Here is a 14,948-nt window from a genome sequence, read left to right on the forward strand (position 1 = left end):
ACAGGAAGTGCACTGAATGTCATCAATAATAAATCACAATTGTCTGAAAGTGACCTGACAGTGAGGCTGGACGGAGTGGCGGGGTGGGGGAGGGGGGGACCTAGTCGTGGAGGCATTTGTGTCAATCACAGCCCCCGAATCTGGCCTTTTATTACTAGGGGGAAGCAATTAACCTTTTCCGCAAACGGTGTCACTCAAGCACAAAAGACAAAAGAGAAGATGAGAGAGATGTCCCACGGGTCACAAGACAAATGACTTTAATAAGGGTTGCGCGTACTGTAAACGATCAAACTGGTGAAAAACGATAGCAGAAGTTCAGCAACCTTTCATGTTGTCGCTCGTATCCGCCCCGTATCCCAGTGTGGTTTTGACGGCATAACCATCTGGAGCCTTGATCATCTCCCGCTCACAATCGCAGTGACAGCTCAAGTATTTTCATCCATTCAGACCCGGAACGCATCTCCGGAACGCGTCTCTGTCATTTTTTTATTTTTTTGGGCTATTCAAAAAATATATTTTTTGATATTTTGAATTAGAGTTTAATTTTTTTTTAAAAGCGAACATTTGTAAAATATTTTGTTCCAGGGACCCCCAGAAGCAAAGATTTGATTTACAAATGTTCGCTTTAAAAAATATATATTTAAAGATTTGCACACATTTTCATGATTTTCATGATTTTTCCAAAAATATATCTATATCTATATAGTATATCTGCTATTTTTTAATGGCCAAAGACATCTTAAAATGACACAGGTGCGTTCCCTTCCCGGCCTTGATGAGTTAATCGTGGTGGGAGATGAAATGCTTCTACCTTCATTTAGTTGAAGCGATATGTATATTTACTTCGGTTAGAATTATCAGGATTATGCAGGCTCATTAATCCTTTTATATTTTATTTATTTTTTGCTCAATAATTAACAGTTTTTCTTCCATGGACTGTGTTCAGTCAAGGAGAGCGGTGTGTTTCAGTAGTGGCGTAGCAGTAGGATTGGCTACGCTTAACTCCCAAATAGTTTTCAAAGTATTCAACTTTCAGCGTTTTTTTTAGAGGGCAGCGTGATCCTGAGATCCCGAGTTTGAGTAAATCAAATCAAATAGTCCTTGAGGGGATACCAAGACAAACATTAGGATTTATTTGTGTAATCCTCTCCTTTTTATTCAGCTGGCTGGAGATAAGTTTCATTTCAGACCTCTCTGATCTGTCTTTATCAATAACACACGCGTACACGTGTGCACACGGCTGCACACACACACACACACACACACACACACACACACACACACACACACACACACACACACACACACACACACACACACGCACAGAGAGAGATAAATTATGCTTGCCGTATAGTGTGACAAAGCTGCTAAGACTATGTTAGTCAATAAGCGTCTGGAAGGGAATGAAACAGGGCTTTCACATGAAATATGCAAATAGATGTAAAGACTAGACGAGGGGCGGGGGAAGGGGGGAGGGGGTGGGTTCACGGACACTGCCAGCTTGTGTGTATGTGTTTGTGTGTGCGAGCGCGCGCTCCGGTGTGTGTGTGTGTGTGTGTGTGTGTGCGTGCGCGCTGTGCATGCATGCGTGCGTTCTCCAGGCGGGGTCACTGTGTGGTGGAATGTGGATGTATAGTGTCTTAATTGGATGGTGTCCGGGAACCTGGTGTTAACACACCTGCTCCTGGGTCTGTGATGGCAGTGGGAGTCCTGTGCCCCCCCCCGCCCCCCTCCCACCTTCCAAAAATAAAGAAGTAAAGAAAAGCCAAAACGAGCCTCAAGGGTGTGATCACTTACTGTACTTGTACTGTAGTACAAGTACACACACACACACACACACACACACACACACACACACACACACACACACACAGTGGCGTGCACAGACATTTTGAGGGGCAGGTGCTCAAGTAAATTATACTTTTTTTTGTTTACTTGGTCTGCTCTTTTTTCCCTCTACACCTATACCTCTTTGCCAAAAATAGCCGATCTACAAGCCCACAACGCCTCGCGCTGCGAGGCGTTGTGGGCTTGTAGATCTGCTATTTTTGGCAAAAGTTCTCCTCAGAAAAGAGATGCTAGGTTTCGAGTGGTTATGGTAAAAAGAAAAATATCACATACAGATTTGGCGGACCCCCTGTAGTAACTCTGAGGACCCCCTAGGGGTCCCGGACCCCCTGTTGAAGACCCTTGCTGTAAACTGAATAAAAAAATATATATATATTGTTTTCAAAAGGGCACTTCTGGTCAAGAGGGCAAAGGGCAGGTGCTCTAGCACCACCTAGAGTCTATCTGTGCACGTCCCTGCACACACACACACACACATACACACACGCACACTCCACCGCTTTAGTGTACACACGCATTTGCGCACCAATCAGCCGTCAACGACACCATCAACCATAAGGGAATTCTAATGGCTGCGTGTGGTGTGCAAAAATGTGCGAGCAACTCCCCGTGGCGTGCAGGTTGGACTGAGCAGACAGCACAATGGAGCAATGTTGGGGTTGGCGTTGATCGGAGTGGGAGACGGCCATAGAGCCGCAGCTAATTGTCCAGGCTTTTTGGTATCTGGCTCTCAGACCCCCTCGTATCCAACTGGCACACCCCTCAGCCTTTTGAAATACCGGACGCATTAATTGCCATTGTCTGTGTGGGCTTGCAGTATTATTTAGTGCAGGACCGGCGTGCTTCCCTGCAGGCTTATGGATGTTTTGGCCCAACAGTCACTGTTCTCTTAAAAGAGGCTCTACTCTGAGAGATGAGCATGACCGAACTCTCACCTCTCTCCCACTCCTTTTAGGGGAATTACGCAACCCGGCCTTAGCAGGGGGCGAGAAATATATACACTCACATTCATTGCTAATTCAAGCAGCAAATTCGAGGAGGACGGGCTGTATAACATAATTTCCACATTTCCTGTGCAAGTGTATTGGGGGGGGGGGGGGGGGTCAATAACAGCAAAATATAGTTAGGCAGAAATTCTTTGCTTTTTTCCCGCCGGCTCACACTGAGACAGCCCCGTTATACTGCAAAAATACAGAGCGTATTGTATTGTAGATGTTTGAGGTCAGGGTAAGAAGACGTCACGTCACGAACGCCTCGTTGTATTCCACCATCATTCATTATGGATGAGAGAGAGAGAGAGAGAGAGATTGGCTGGTCTCTGGCAAATATTTTGGCATCTGGTTGCTCAATATTTCACGAGATAAGATGATGGAGACAAGATGGATGATGGACATACAGAACGCTGCTGGTATGTGTGTGTGTGTGTGTGTATGTGAGTGTGTGTCTGTGTGTGTACTTGCATTACTATTCTTGCGAGGGGCAAATGTCCCCACAAGTAGAATTGAGAAATAGACATTGTGAGGACACTTTTCCTGGTCCTCACAACAAGTGAAATGGTTTGTTTTATGGTTTTAAACAGTTGCGTGCTGCTGGTGTCACAATGCTGCGAGGCGTTGTGAGCTTGTAGATCGGCTATTTTCGGTGGGCAACACCGGCTCACAAGTAACTCGAGCTTTTGGTTAAAAATGGCATTTACAAAATTGCCGTCTTAAAAATGTGTGTGTGTGTGTGTGTGTGTTGTATATAGCCTGATTTAGTCCTTGTTCTATGCCACGGGCCTGTCATAAGACAGCCCTCTCGTCCCTTTTTGAGATGCATAGAGGGGTAGAGAGAGCTAGTGGGCTGACTGAGGCAATTAGGTCTATTATTAGTACGACAGTGGAAGGATTGATGCGCACAATAGTCAGTGTGTAAGCAGAAAGCCTGGCCTACGTGAAGGAAATTCTAATGGTGAGAATCTCCTAGATTATATGGGCCTTCATTAACATTTTCACACATGGCTGCCTAACAAATGAGAAAAGAGCCCTGGCGTACCGGCAGATTTATCACGCGCGCGCAGACACACACACACACACACACACACACACACACACACACACACACACACACACACACACACACACACGCCAGCGCCACTGGTTTCCTTCCTTCCTGCCTTTGACGGAGCAGAGAGCACGCCGACTACGCGCGCCTTGCACGCCGTCTCGCGAATACACGCTCTCGCGGCGCTACCTTTGACTTGTGGATAATGTGAAGAGGTCCAGTAACATTGTGATATATGTGTTCCAGTGCTCCGTAAATACATAAAAGCCACACGGGCCTCGTGCACTACGCTATGGTCTCCCATGCAGAGCATGCTGGGTAATAAGGAGCCGCTGCTGCCGCCTATCAGGGTTTTTCTTTTCTATTTTTTTCTGCTCGAGAGAAGATGAGGCCCTCCCAATACAATATCCTGTCCTGAAATTTGCTATTCCCCATGCCTTAATTTGGCTGGAATTGTCCACATTAAGGCCTAATACACTGGCGGGCTTCTGGCCTGCAGGCCGGTGGCGCACTTGAATTAACTGTGTTCCACACTTTACATTCTCACTTCCCTGACATGTTGAGAAATGTTCCCGGGGATCTTTTTTTCCCACCGAGAAGTTCATTAGAATGACAAATCGCACCCTGCCATAAAGTGGAAAACATCAACACAGGCACAACAGAAAGTGCGATCTGAGGGGAAGTGACACGCGGCGGAGGGAGAGGGAAATGGATTAGGGCTCCGTTTGATTCTCTGTGATACCGGTGGCGGTGGCGCGGGGCCGCTTTCGTTGTCCTGACGGTTTTGAAGATTTCTGCTGACTCACTCCGCAGGATTCGCCGTGCCCCTATCCGCTCCCCCCCCACCCCCCCCCCCCCCCCTTCCCCTCCCACCACCTCCATCCATCCAGAGTCGGCTATTCCACGCTCCTTCCAAAAGTCGGTAAGCCCCACAGGGCTTTTTTCCCTTTCAGCCCCCTAGAACTAACTTGGTTGATTCGACTGATCAGCCAGACAGTATCGAGAGGTTCTTTTGAACCTTCGCTAACCTTTGGTTATTTGAACAGCAGAGCCAGGTCTGTGCTCTGAGTGGGCCTAATCTCCTCAATCTCCACGGTAGAGGTGCTGTTGTCAGCAGTAGCTCAGGCTGGAGGTGGCGTAGAGGTCAACATCTTTCTCTCCACTCTCATCGCTCTCGCTGAGAGGCCCCCCACCCCCCACCCCCCACCCCCGATGCCATCAACGGACCTCTGAGAGGGAGGGGGGTGGGGGGACTGCTCCTCCATCCTCTTCATGGCTGTTCTGGCAATCGGCCAGCCGCGGGGCCACTGCCCCCCCCCCTCCCCGTATCAATAATGAACGCTTTAAAGAACAGCTTAGGCAAGTGCAAGCCCACCTTAATGTCCTTAAGACAAAAGGAGATATTGCCACCGACCGGGTGGGGGGGTGTGTGTGTGTGTGTGTGGGGGGGGGGATAGAAATCAATTTCCCATTTGCTGCTTTAATTTCGGCGAGATGGGCAGAGAGATTAGGGCCGAAGGTACCTGTAAAGCCCCCCCCCCCGCCCCGTCCCGTGCTGATGAGCTTTACCTGGGGGCCCCCGCCCGCCGCCACACACATGCTGGGCCCCGACCCCCCCTGGCTAATTAAAGTTCTCGGATTGATCAACAAACAAGCGCGATACAGATCTGTCCTCTAACACCACCCCCCCCCCCCACCCCCGCCACATCTGTCTCGCTGTTGCGACGGCGTCCCATAATGGCCTCATCAAGTGACACAACGTCATCCCATCTCCTATCGCTAAATCCACCAGATCAGAGGTTCCTAACCTTTCTCTTGATCAGGGCGTTCCACTTGAAAGATCTCAAAAAGTGTTCCCCGAGATGGCCCACCCATCTCGGCAGCTTAAGTAGTCAAATGGGCGGGGCTTCGGCTTTCAGAGCGTGTTTGCTTTAACACGTTCACTGCCGGGAATTAATTGATTAATTAATCCGCCACTGCTAGCGTTTTTACCAATCTTTCAAGACCCACAGACATTTTTTCCCCAATAAAGATGTAAACATCAGATGTCTGGGGGGAAAGGCAATCGTCTCTTCTTCCATCCGAATGTTTTTTTATTGTAACAATCTTAACCGGATAACTTCCGTTCTTTAGTTATCGGCAGTTGAATATGGCTTGTTTTCACCAAAAACGCAATCTGAGAAAATGAATCAGAGATAAAAGTATCCTACTATAATTCTAGTAACCTCTGTCTGTAGTGGTGAGTAGGTGAGTAGGTGAGTACGTGAAGCTACCCGGTTCTCCTCAGTGGCTGGAGCAATTGCTCTGATTTTGCACACAGCCATTGACCATTACCATCTGAACTTAACTGTGAAGCCCGTTTTTCAATTTCACCAAATCTCAGCTTCTTATTAGCGTTTTTGTGTCAAACACTGTCGCCATGGTTACGGGGCTGCCCAGCTATGGGACGAACTGCCTCCCGGGTTGCCAGATCATGTGCGCATATCCCCCCACGGATGCGTCGACCGGGTATGGTCTAGTTTTTATAAATTAAATAAAAAACGGGCTGGATTTTTTTTAGATCACTTGATTTCCGGGTGTAGTTTTTTTCTGTAAGAGTCCAAGGATGACTCACAGGTTGTGGAAGAGCGCCCTCTATCGTAATCACTGAAAACACCAAATGACGTCTGTAGATGTCAATGGCAGTCAATGTATTAATGATCAATCGATGGATTGTGTTCTGGCTTGGATCAGTGGAACTAACACAGTATACTTTCCTATTAATTGGTATAAAATAAGGATAAGGATAATTCCTTTTAACAGGTCGTTCATGAAAGTCCTTGCGGTCTTGTTTCCAATGAGAACCTGTGAGCAATTAGGGGTTAAGAGTCTTGCTCAGGGACAAATTTCATTTCATCGACACATATGCTGACCTGGCCTGGAATCGAACCTGGGGCAACCAGGGCATCTGGCTCCCTAGGCGGGCTCACTAACCATTCAGCTATGGCCGCCCCTATCACAATTAAAACTAATTTCTCAAGATTTTAAAGAAAATTACTTTTCGGTTTTACATACATTTCCTTATATTAATGTTATATTATCAGTAAAATGTGTGTCTTGTCAAGTATTTGGTGCCCCACTTGCAATATTCTGATGGCCCACCAGTGGGTGCAGGCCTACAAGTTGGGAATCACTGCATTAGACCGTCTTTAGCTTCCATTGCGCTGTAGGGGTTCATCATGGAGCACTGCTATTCAGCATCACTGCCCGGGATGTCCTGTTGTTTATCTGTTGGTGTGCGCATACATACGTAGATACATGCATACATGCATGTATGCATGTATGCGTGCATGCATGCGTGGTAGTGTCTTTATTTATTTATTTTCCTATTTGAATTCATGTGGAACATAATGGCTGTATCAAAGCCAGTTCACTTGGATTGAGTTGATGTCATGCGTGACTGACAGATGCGCTTCAAGGTTACCCTTCCGCCAGGGGCCCCCAAGGGCCCCCCACTCTAAATGCAGGTACAACAGATTGTGTTTTCGTCTGCCCAGTGACTATACCAGTCAGAAGAACCCATAAGCCCTATATATACTTCCTAGTAGCAAAACTATAGCTGATCTAGAAGCTCACAATGCGTAGAATCTGCTATTTGTTTGTGTGAAGACGATTGAAATAATATGGAAGACATTTCTTTGGGGGGGGAGGGGCATAATTTGAACATATAAAAGCCTGAAATAGGGTTGCCAGGGTTAATGTGGTTAATTGGCAAACTACACTAATGTGACACAATTATCAGTTACAATTACATTTTCATTGTACTGTACATAATGACACACTACAAGCTACAAAGCTGCAAGGTCATGTGGTCATGGACACATACAATAAAAGAGAACAATACATCATCTCTCAACATTGTGTGCTAATTCACACGCAAAGGGCTTGATTTTGCCAAAACTTAAGTGCAGAACCCACCCACCCTAAACTTTGCCAACCCCCTGTCCAACCTGACCTTGGACGTCGAAAACGTTGGCTGTCCTCCCTCACCTCGCTGCCCCCCCCTGCTGTGTCGCGTGTCCTCCCCTCTGCCCCGCTGGCCTGTGTTTGTGTTCTCTGGCGATACACATCGTTCTCTGTCGTTTCCCTCCAGGGCAAGACCCCCCGTCCCCCCACCACTGTCCCCTCTCTCTCTCTTTCTGTGTGTGTGTGTGACACAGCTGTGCTGAGGTGGCATCACGCTTCATGTCACATTACAGGTCACACACCACAGTCCCTCCGCACGCTGGCAGGCTTATAGCGCCGTATAGCCTAGCATAGCCCCCCCCCAACCCCACCCCGCCCCGCTGGCCGGCCGGCCCGCCCTGCATCTCAGAAGAATGCCATTAAAGCGAAATAGTTCTGTCCACGACTATTTATTACATCCCAGGACTCCAAGAACGAAGTCGGAATTTAGTATTAGAGAGCAAATCTTTTTTTCTTTTTCTTTTTTGTTTCTATTCATAGATAGAGGCAGGGAAAAAAAAGAGAAAGAAAAAAAAAAACTGTAACACACCCCGAACATCGCGGACTGAACTTGGTCTACTTTCCGAGCCGGTGAAATTACATAATGGTCCATCTTAGCAGTCATGTGCTGTGTGCTCGGGGAACGGAGGTTATTTTTAGCAACCTGCATGTTGCCCTTCCCCTCCCGGTACAGCGGTTGCCGGCTCCATTGTGGTGAATTTCTAACAAGGGCCCTCTTCCTGCTCGGGCCCCTCAGCGGAGTTAATTAAAGTGATAGAGGCTGAGTCTGATGAGCCACACCACGCTGACCTTGACGCTCAGAACCCTCCACCCCACCCCACAATTATACCTGCATAATCAGACACACGCAGGCACGCACGCACACACACACACACACACACACACACACACACACACACACACACACACACACACACACACACATTTGCGCGTCAACAGATGTAGCCAAACACAGACACGCATGCAAACACACTTTCACGCACGCGCTCACATCAACAGATGTAGTAGACACACGCTTGCGCGCGCACACACACACACACACACACACACACACACACACACACACACACACACACACACACACACACACACACACACACACACACACACACACACACACACACACACACACACAGAGATCACAACCAAGCTGATTCCCCCAAGGACCCATAGAGTAGTCACAGCCACAGTTCTACCAAGTCCCTGTGCAGACGCCCCCCCCTCTCTCTATGTATCTCTCTTTCTCTCTCTCTCCTTCTCTCTCTCTCTCTCTCTCTCTCTCTCTCTCTCTCTCTCTCTCTCTCTCTCTCTCTCTCTCTCTCTCTCTCTCTCTCTAAATTACCACTATAACGCTGTTGTCGCTACTAGCATTACACTTTTCTGTGATGCATAATTTGGACACAAGGACTGTAGTTTTGCCTAGCAATCATAATCACCGTTTCCCTTTATTCCCTCAGAGTGTGTGTGTGTGTGTGTGTGTGTGTGTGTGTGTGTGTGTGTGTGTGTGTGTGTGTGTGTGTGTGTGTGTGTGTGTGTGTGTGTGTGTGTGTGTGTGTGTGTGTGTGTGTGTGTGTGTGTGTGTGTGTGTGTATTACTATACTTGTAAGGGCCAATGTGTGTGTGCTTGTGAGGGCCAAATATGTATAGTACAATTTCAGAAATAGACATTGTGAGGAACATTTTCCTGGCTCTCACAAAATAAATGGTTAAAGAAGAAGTTTACTGTTAGGCTTACAATTAAGAAAATATTAGGGTTAGGTTAGGATTAGACATTTAGAAGTTAGGTTTAAGGGTTGGAGTTACAGTACCTGATTTATACTTAGTTGCACCAGTGTCATGAGCCAAAAAGTTGCCGATCTACAAACTCACAAAGCTTTGTGAGCTTGTAGATCGGCTATTTTTGGCTTCAGTGTGTATAGGGTAAATAACGGCAAAATATATATCATTTCTGTCCTGAAATGATGATGTCCTCTCAAGTAGTAATACAATACAAACATATCTGTGTATGTGTATGTGTGTGTGTGTGTGTGTGTGTGTGTGTGTGTGTGTGCTGCGTGCGTGCGCGCTTGTGTTCACTCCTCGTCTCCCTCCTTCCTCCGTCTCCGCCTCTCTGTCCGTCCGTCCCTGTGTTCTCTCTGTGTTTCCGTCCGTCCGTCCGTCTCCTCTGTGACGCGGCGACGGTCCCTGTGCAGGAACAGCAGAGGACTTGGGTATTTGGTGATGTTCTGCATGCAAATGATCCACTGTCAGGGCTGCTTATTCTAATATGACAGGCTTGCTGTTATCTGCTCCGCTCTGTATTGGACAAACACTTCTGCGGCTGCCAGGGGCGGAGGGCACAGCTCAGCTGTGTGTGTGTGTGTGTGTGTGTGTGTGTGTGTGTGTGTGTGTGTGTGTGTGTGTGTGTGTGTGTGTGTGTGTGTGTGTGTGTGTGTGTGTGTGTGTGTGTGTGTGTGTGTGTGTGTGTGTGTGTGTGTGTGCGCGCACGTGTGTGTGTGTGTGTGTGTGTGTGCGTGTGTGTGTGTGCTTGGATACTGTACCATCAGGTTAGACAGTGCGAGGCAGATAATGCATGAAGACATGCAATGAATAGACAGTATGACAGTGATGCACAAAGGTAGTGAAAATAGTATTGTGAGCTTCTAGTTCGTCTGTGGGTTTTATAAATATTTAACCAACGAAAAGCCTAAACAAGAGCTTGTGAGGAACAGACTAAACGTGACTAAATACTAACCACGTTGGATTCTTTTGGAACACAGGTTCGGGACGGTTTTGTACATACAAGGTTTCTACCTGACAAAATATACACTTTAAAATAAAAATAAAAGTAAAGATGCAATGCAACCTACCAGAGAGAGAGAGAAACAACAGAGAGAGACTTCCACCCCCTCCAGCGTTAGTGCTGTTTAGTAGAGCTGTACTTCTCACATCCACACATGAATAAAGACAAAACGAAAGAACGGAAAGGGAGGAAAAGAAAAAAAAACTGGGAAAGAAAAAAAAACCTGTTTTGGTGGGAATGGGATGTCACAGCAGATAAGCATCACAAGCTGCTCCATATTTATTATGTGCAACAATTTGACTAACCAGAGAATTTAGATTAATAACATTGGGCCCCGGGAAGTAATTTCCTTTTTGCGAAAGTGATTTACACGTCGCATCGCTAAAAGAACAGCTCGCCCAGGCCTTTTTGTTGTGTCAGCTAAAAATAATGACATTTAAAGCACCAACCAAGGTTAATAGGCTCCCTCTTTGGTTATGAACTTTTTTTATTTATTTTTTTCTCCCCTCCTCTCCTCTCCCTTTTGTTCTCGGAGGCATGGAGCCCACACTTTTATAGCTTTAACATTCACACATGGCAGTGAGCCCCCACCCCCCTCCCCCCCGCCCCCCCTTCACCTCCCACCAGGAAGACCTCCCGCCACGCCTTCCCATCCACATTATCGCTCCATCCATCCATCCTCACCTTGCAGACCGCGTGTGGGGATAGGCCTGCTATATCCCTGTCAGTCACATGGGGCGCCGAGGCCTGATTTATACTCATATTTGCCTGCCGGTGGCATCGGGAAAATAGCTGATCTACAAGCTGTGAGCTTGTTGTGAGCTTGCTTGTATAACGTGTAGATAAGCTATATTTCGGTGCACTGGGAGGGCCTCGCGCTGTCAATCCACACGGTGGGCTATAACGCCGCTATCAGCCGCGCGGAGCCGTGTTCCGGCTTGACAGGCCGGGAATTCTGGTTTGAACCATTTACCTGAAATACCGGTTGTAATCACCGCGCCATGGTCCAGTTGAGCAGGTAATTACACATTCGGCGGGAACGAGAACACGGAGAGAGAGAGAGAGAGAGGGGAAACGCGTCGGTCGACGCACGCAGCTCTGCCAACGCAATTATTCCAGGAGCTGTGTTTCCTTCAGTGAAACGCCAGTTTTTGCCAGCGAGGCGGCAGTGCTTGTTTGACACGAGAGCCCACCCCCCCCCATCTCCCCAGAATCATTATGCGTTAGAGAGAACCGTATCGGTGTGTAAGCGACGGCGCCGCTGCTCTAGTCGTAGGTGTAACACCTACATGTACACTTCAAGCCTGCGTTTGATATCCACTCCACCCTGAGGGGGCCAGGGGATGCAGCAGGCCGGGCCGTGTGTGTGTGTGTGGGCGGGTGGGGGTCTCGCCCCAAACCTCTTCATCTCCGACTGTAAAGTGGATCCTTGGTCTCTCCCAGCACAGCCCATGTTATGGATGGATGTATTTTTGATGCCAGGTTCCTCCCTCTGCGTCGGCCAGGGGTGTTTTTAACGAGGTGCGCCCCGGCTTCCAGCGGCCCGTCTGCAGGAGTGGAGAGTTATTGATAAATGATTAACGTTTGAGAAGGTGTGTGTGTGTGTGTGTGTGTGTGTGTGTGTGTGTGTGTGTGTGTGTGTGTGTGTGTGTGTGTGTGTGTGTGTGTGTGTGTGTGTGTGTGTGTGTGTGTGACTGTGTGTGTGTGTGTGTGTGTGTGTGTGTGTGTGTGTGTGTGTGTGTGTGTGTCTGTGTGTCTGTGTGTGTGTGTGTTGGGGGAACAGTGAGCCCGCTCTCCTCCGGTGAGCTGCCTCGCCGCTGAATATTTCATTGGCACACAGATGTGCTGCTGTCTGCGGAGCTGCTTATGGCTCCTCAGCTCCCTGCCATTACCGAGATGTGTGTAGTGATCTACATGCACCCCGCGCACGCACGCACACACACACATACAGTGCACACACACACACACACAGACGCACACATACATACACACACACAGAACGATAGGTTTGTTAACAGTAACCTCTAGAAGGATTGTTGTGTTTATAGGTGTTGTTCCTCCGGAGAGCTTCCAGGGGTGTAGCCTCTGTATGACTCAATCCCAGCATCCACCTCTGCAGCTGCTCAGAACCCCTCCCACTCTTTGCTGACGAGTGCGTGTAAACAGAGGCAGAGTTGCCTTCAGCGCATGCCCCTCTGTGGGCAGCGAGCGGTGAGCCATGCCGCGTCACAACAGAGGCGTAACGCGCCCAAACAGTATACACTGACTTTATCCTTATTTCTCCTCGAAGCGAGGAGTGCAGCCGCAGCTCCAGTACTATACTTCTGTAAACGCTGTTAGACTGACCTCCAGTTCTGAGACAGAGACACACACAGACGTGACTGACTGCTGAGGCAGAGTCCGGGAGGACCGGGGGATTACTCTTCTCTGCACACCGGCATCTGCAGGCATCTTCTGGTTCATGTAGTGTCCTTGTCGCCTGCCTGCCTCTGCCTCCCACTCTCTACTCCCCAGAGCTAAAGTTTATTTGATAGGGATAGATTCAGTTGACAAACTGAACACATAGACAAACTGAAAACAGCTATCCAATGTAAGTAGCATAGCTAAAACTGCTTATTCCCTATTTTTCCCTCGGGCACCAAATAGCTTTGCCAAAAGCTCACACATTGACGCGTGTGAGCTCGCAGATCTGCTGTTTTTATGCGTGCGCTTGTAGATCTGCTGTTTTCGCCGAATGGTCGCTTCCAGAGTAGCCTGGGACACTATAGGGTTCATGTAGTTGAAGCGAATGCTACTTTGTAACACCTGTCCCTAGAATCCTATTCACCTGTTTCCTAGGCTGTGTGTTTTCCACTTCCTGTCAATTTCATTGGATATCATTGGTCGTCTGACCAGTTTCATTGGATTTCATTGGATCAAATCGACAGGAAGTGGAAAACACACATTCTAGGAAACAGGTGAATAGACATCCTGGGTGTATGTCTGTCTGTCTGACTGGGTCACACTGCCACCTCCTGTATGGGAGCCCATGGGCAGTAGTGAATTTGTTAATGTATAACAGTGGGGTGGTCTAAAGGGGGCACCCCCCTGCCACGCTGCCCTCACACCACTAACCAACCCGGCATGTAAAATGTACACCACCCAAAGGACATTGTTGCAAGACGTATTAACCATAAATGACATAGCTAATTCTACAGTTCCATTTCATCTAGTTATCTTCCTTCGTTCCCTACTACCTGTATATTTGTATTTTTTTTTTTTCTTTCAAGTGTGTATTAATATTTAAGGCAATGTACATACACCTTTACCGTTTGTCCAGCAGACTGAGTTTATTCAGGCAGGGTTTTCTCATGGTTCTCACAATACATTGCAAACAGGGCCATTTGAAGTTACATCACCTTACATCATTTTTTTGTCATCCTTGAAGGACACAATGAACATTGTGCAAAATAATTTGGAACAGGAGAACATTATTACAGAACGTTATTAACTACCCCGGGCGCTGTATTAATAGCACCTAGTGCTCCTAATATTTAGGATGGGTTAAATCGCAGAGGACAAATTTCACCTATGTGCAAATGTACGGTGACATCCTGTACCACCTTTGACCTTTATATTATAGCCTAGCCAGTTAAAGTTAGTCAGACGAATCTCATCTCCTTGAACATTACTGAAAATCAACATGAAATATTTGCACCCCTAAAATAGTGGAAATAGAGTAGGCCTAGAGTGAGAGTCTATGACTAAAGATAACGTTTGTGTTCTCTGTGAAAACCATCACACAGTACAATAATCTTAACTATCAGTGTCAATACTATAATACATAATTGATAATAATAATTAAGTCCCAATCCTTTGGGGTATTTTTTTGTCAACGCACAAGTGCACATACGTAAAATTTGTCCTACATTTAACCTATCCTAACTATTAGGTGCCGTGGTGGGTGCTATTAACACAGTGCCCGGGTAGCAGTTAGGCGATAAGTGTCTTGCTCAGGGACACTTTGACACGCAGACTGGGTAAGCCGGGGGGGCGAGACGGGGACCTTCTGATTCCCAGACGTCCGCTCTACCCATTCAGCTATATGGTCGCTTTTGTTTTCACATGCTCTTGATTGAAGGTTGCTTGCCAATATACGTAAGGAGGATGTATTTTGGTTATTTTGCTCAAATTCCCTGCTGCCCATGGGGGTACCAGAGGACATGGGCAACAGTGGAGCGGGGGGGGGGAGGGGGGGTAGAAACAGTAAGAGAGAAATATACTGTATAGA

The sequence above is a fragment of the Gymnoscopelus microlampas genome, assembly GCF_963454915.1.
Source record: "Gymnoscopelus microlampas genome assembly, chromosome: 10".
In the NCBI taxonomy this organism is placed as follows: domain Eukaryota; kingdom Metazoa; phylum Chordata; class Actinopteri; order Myctophiformes; family Myctophidae; genus Gymnoscopelus; species Gymnoscopelus microlampas.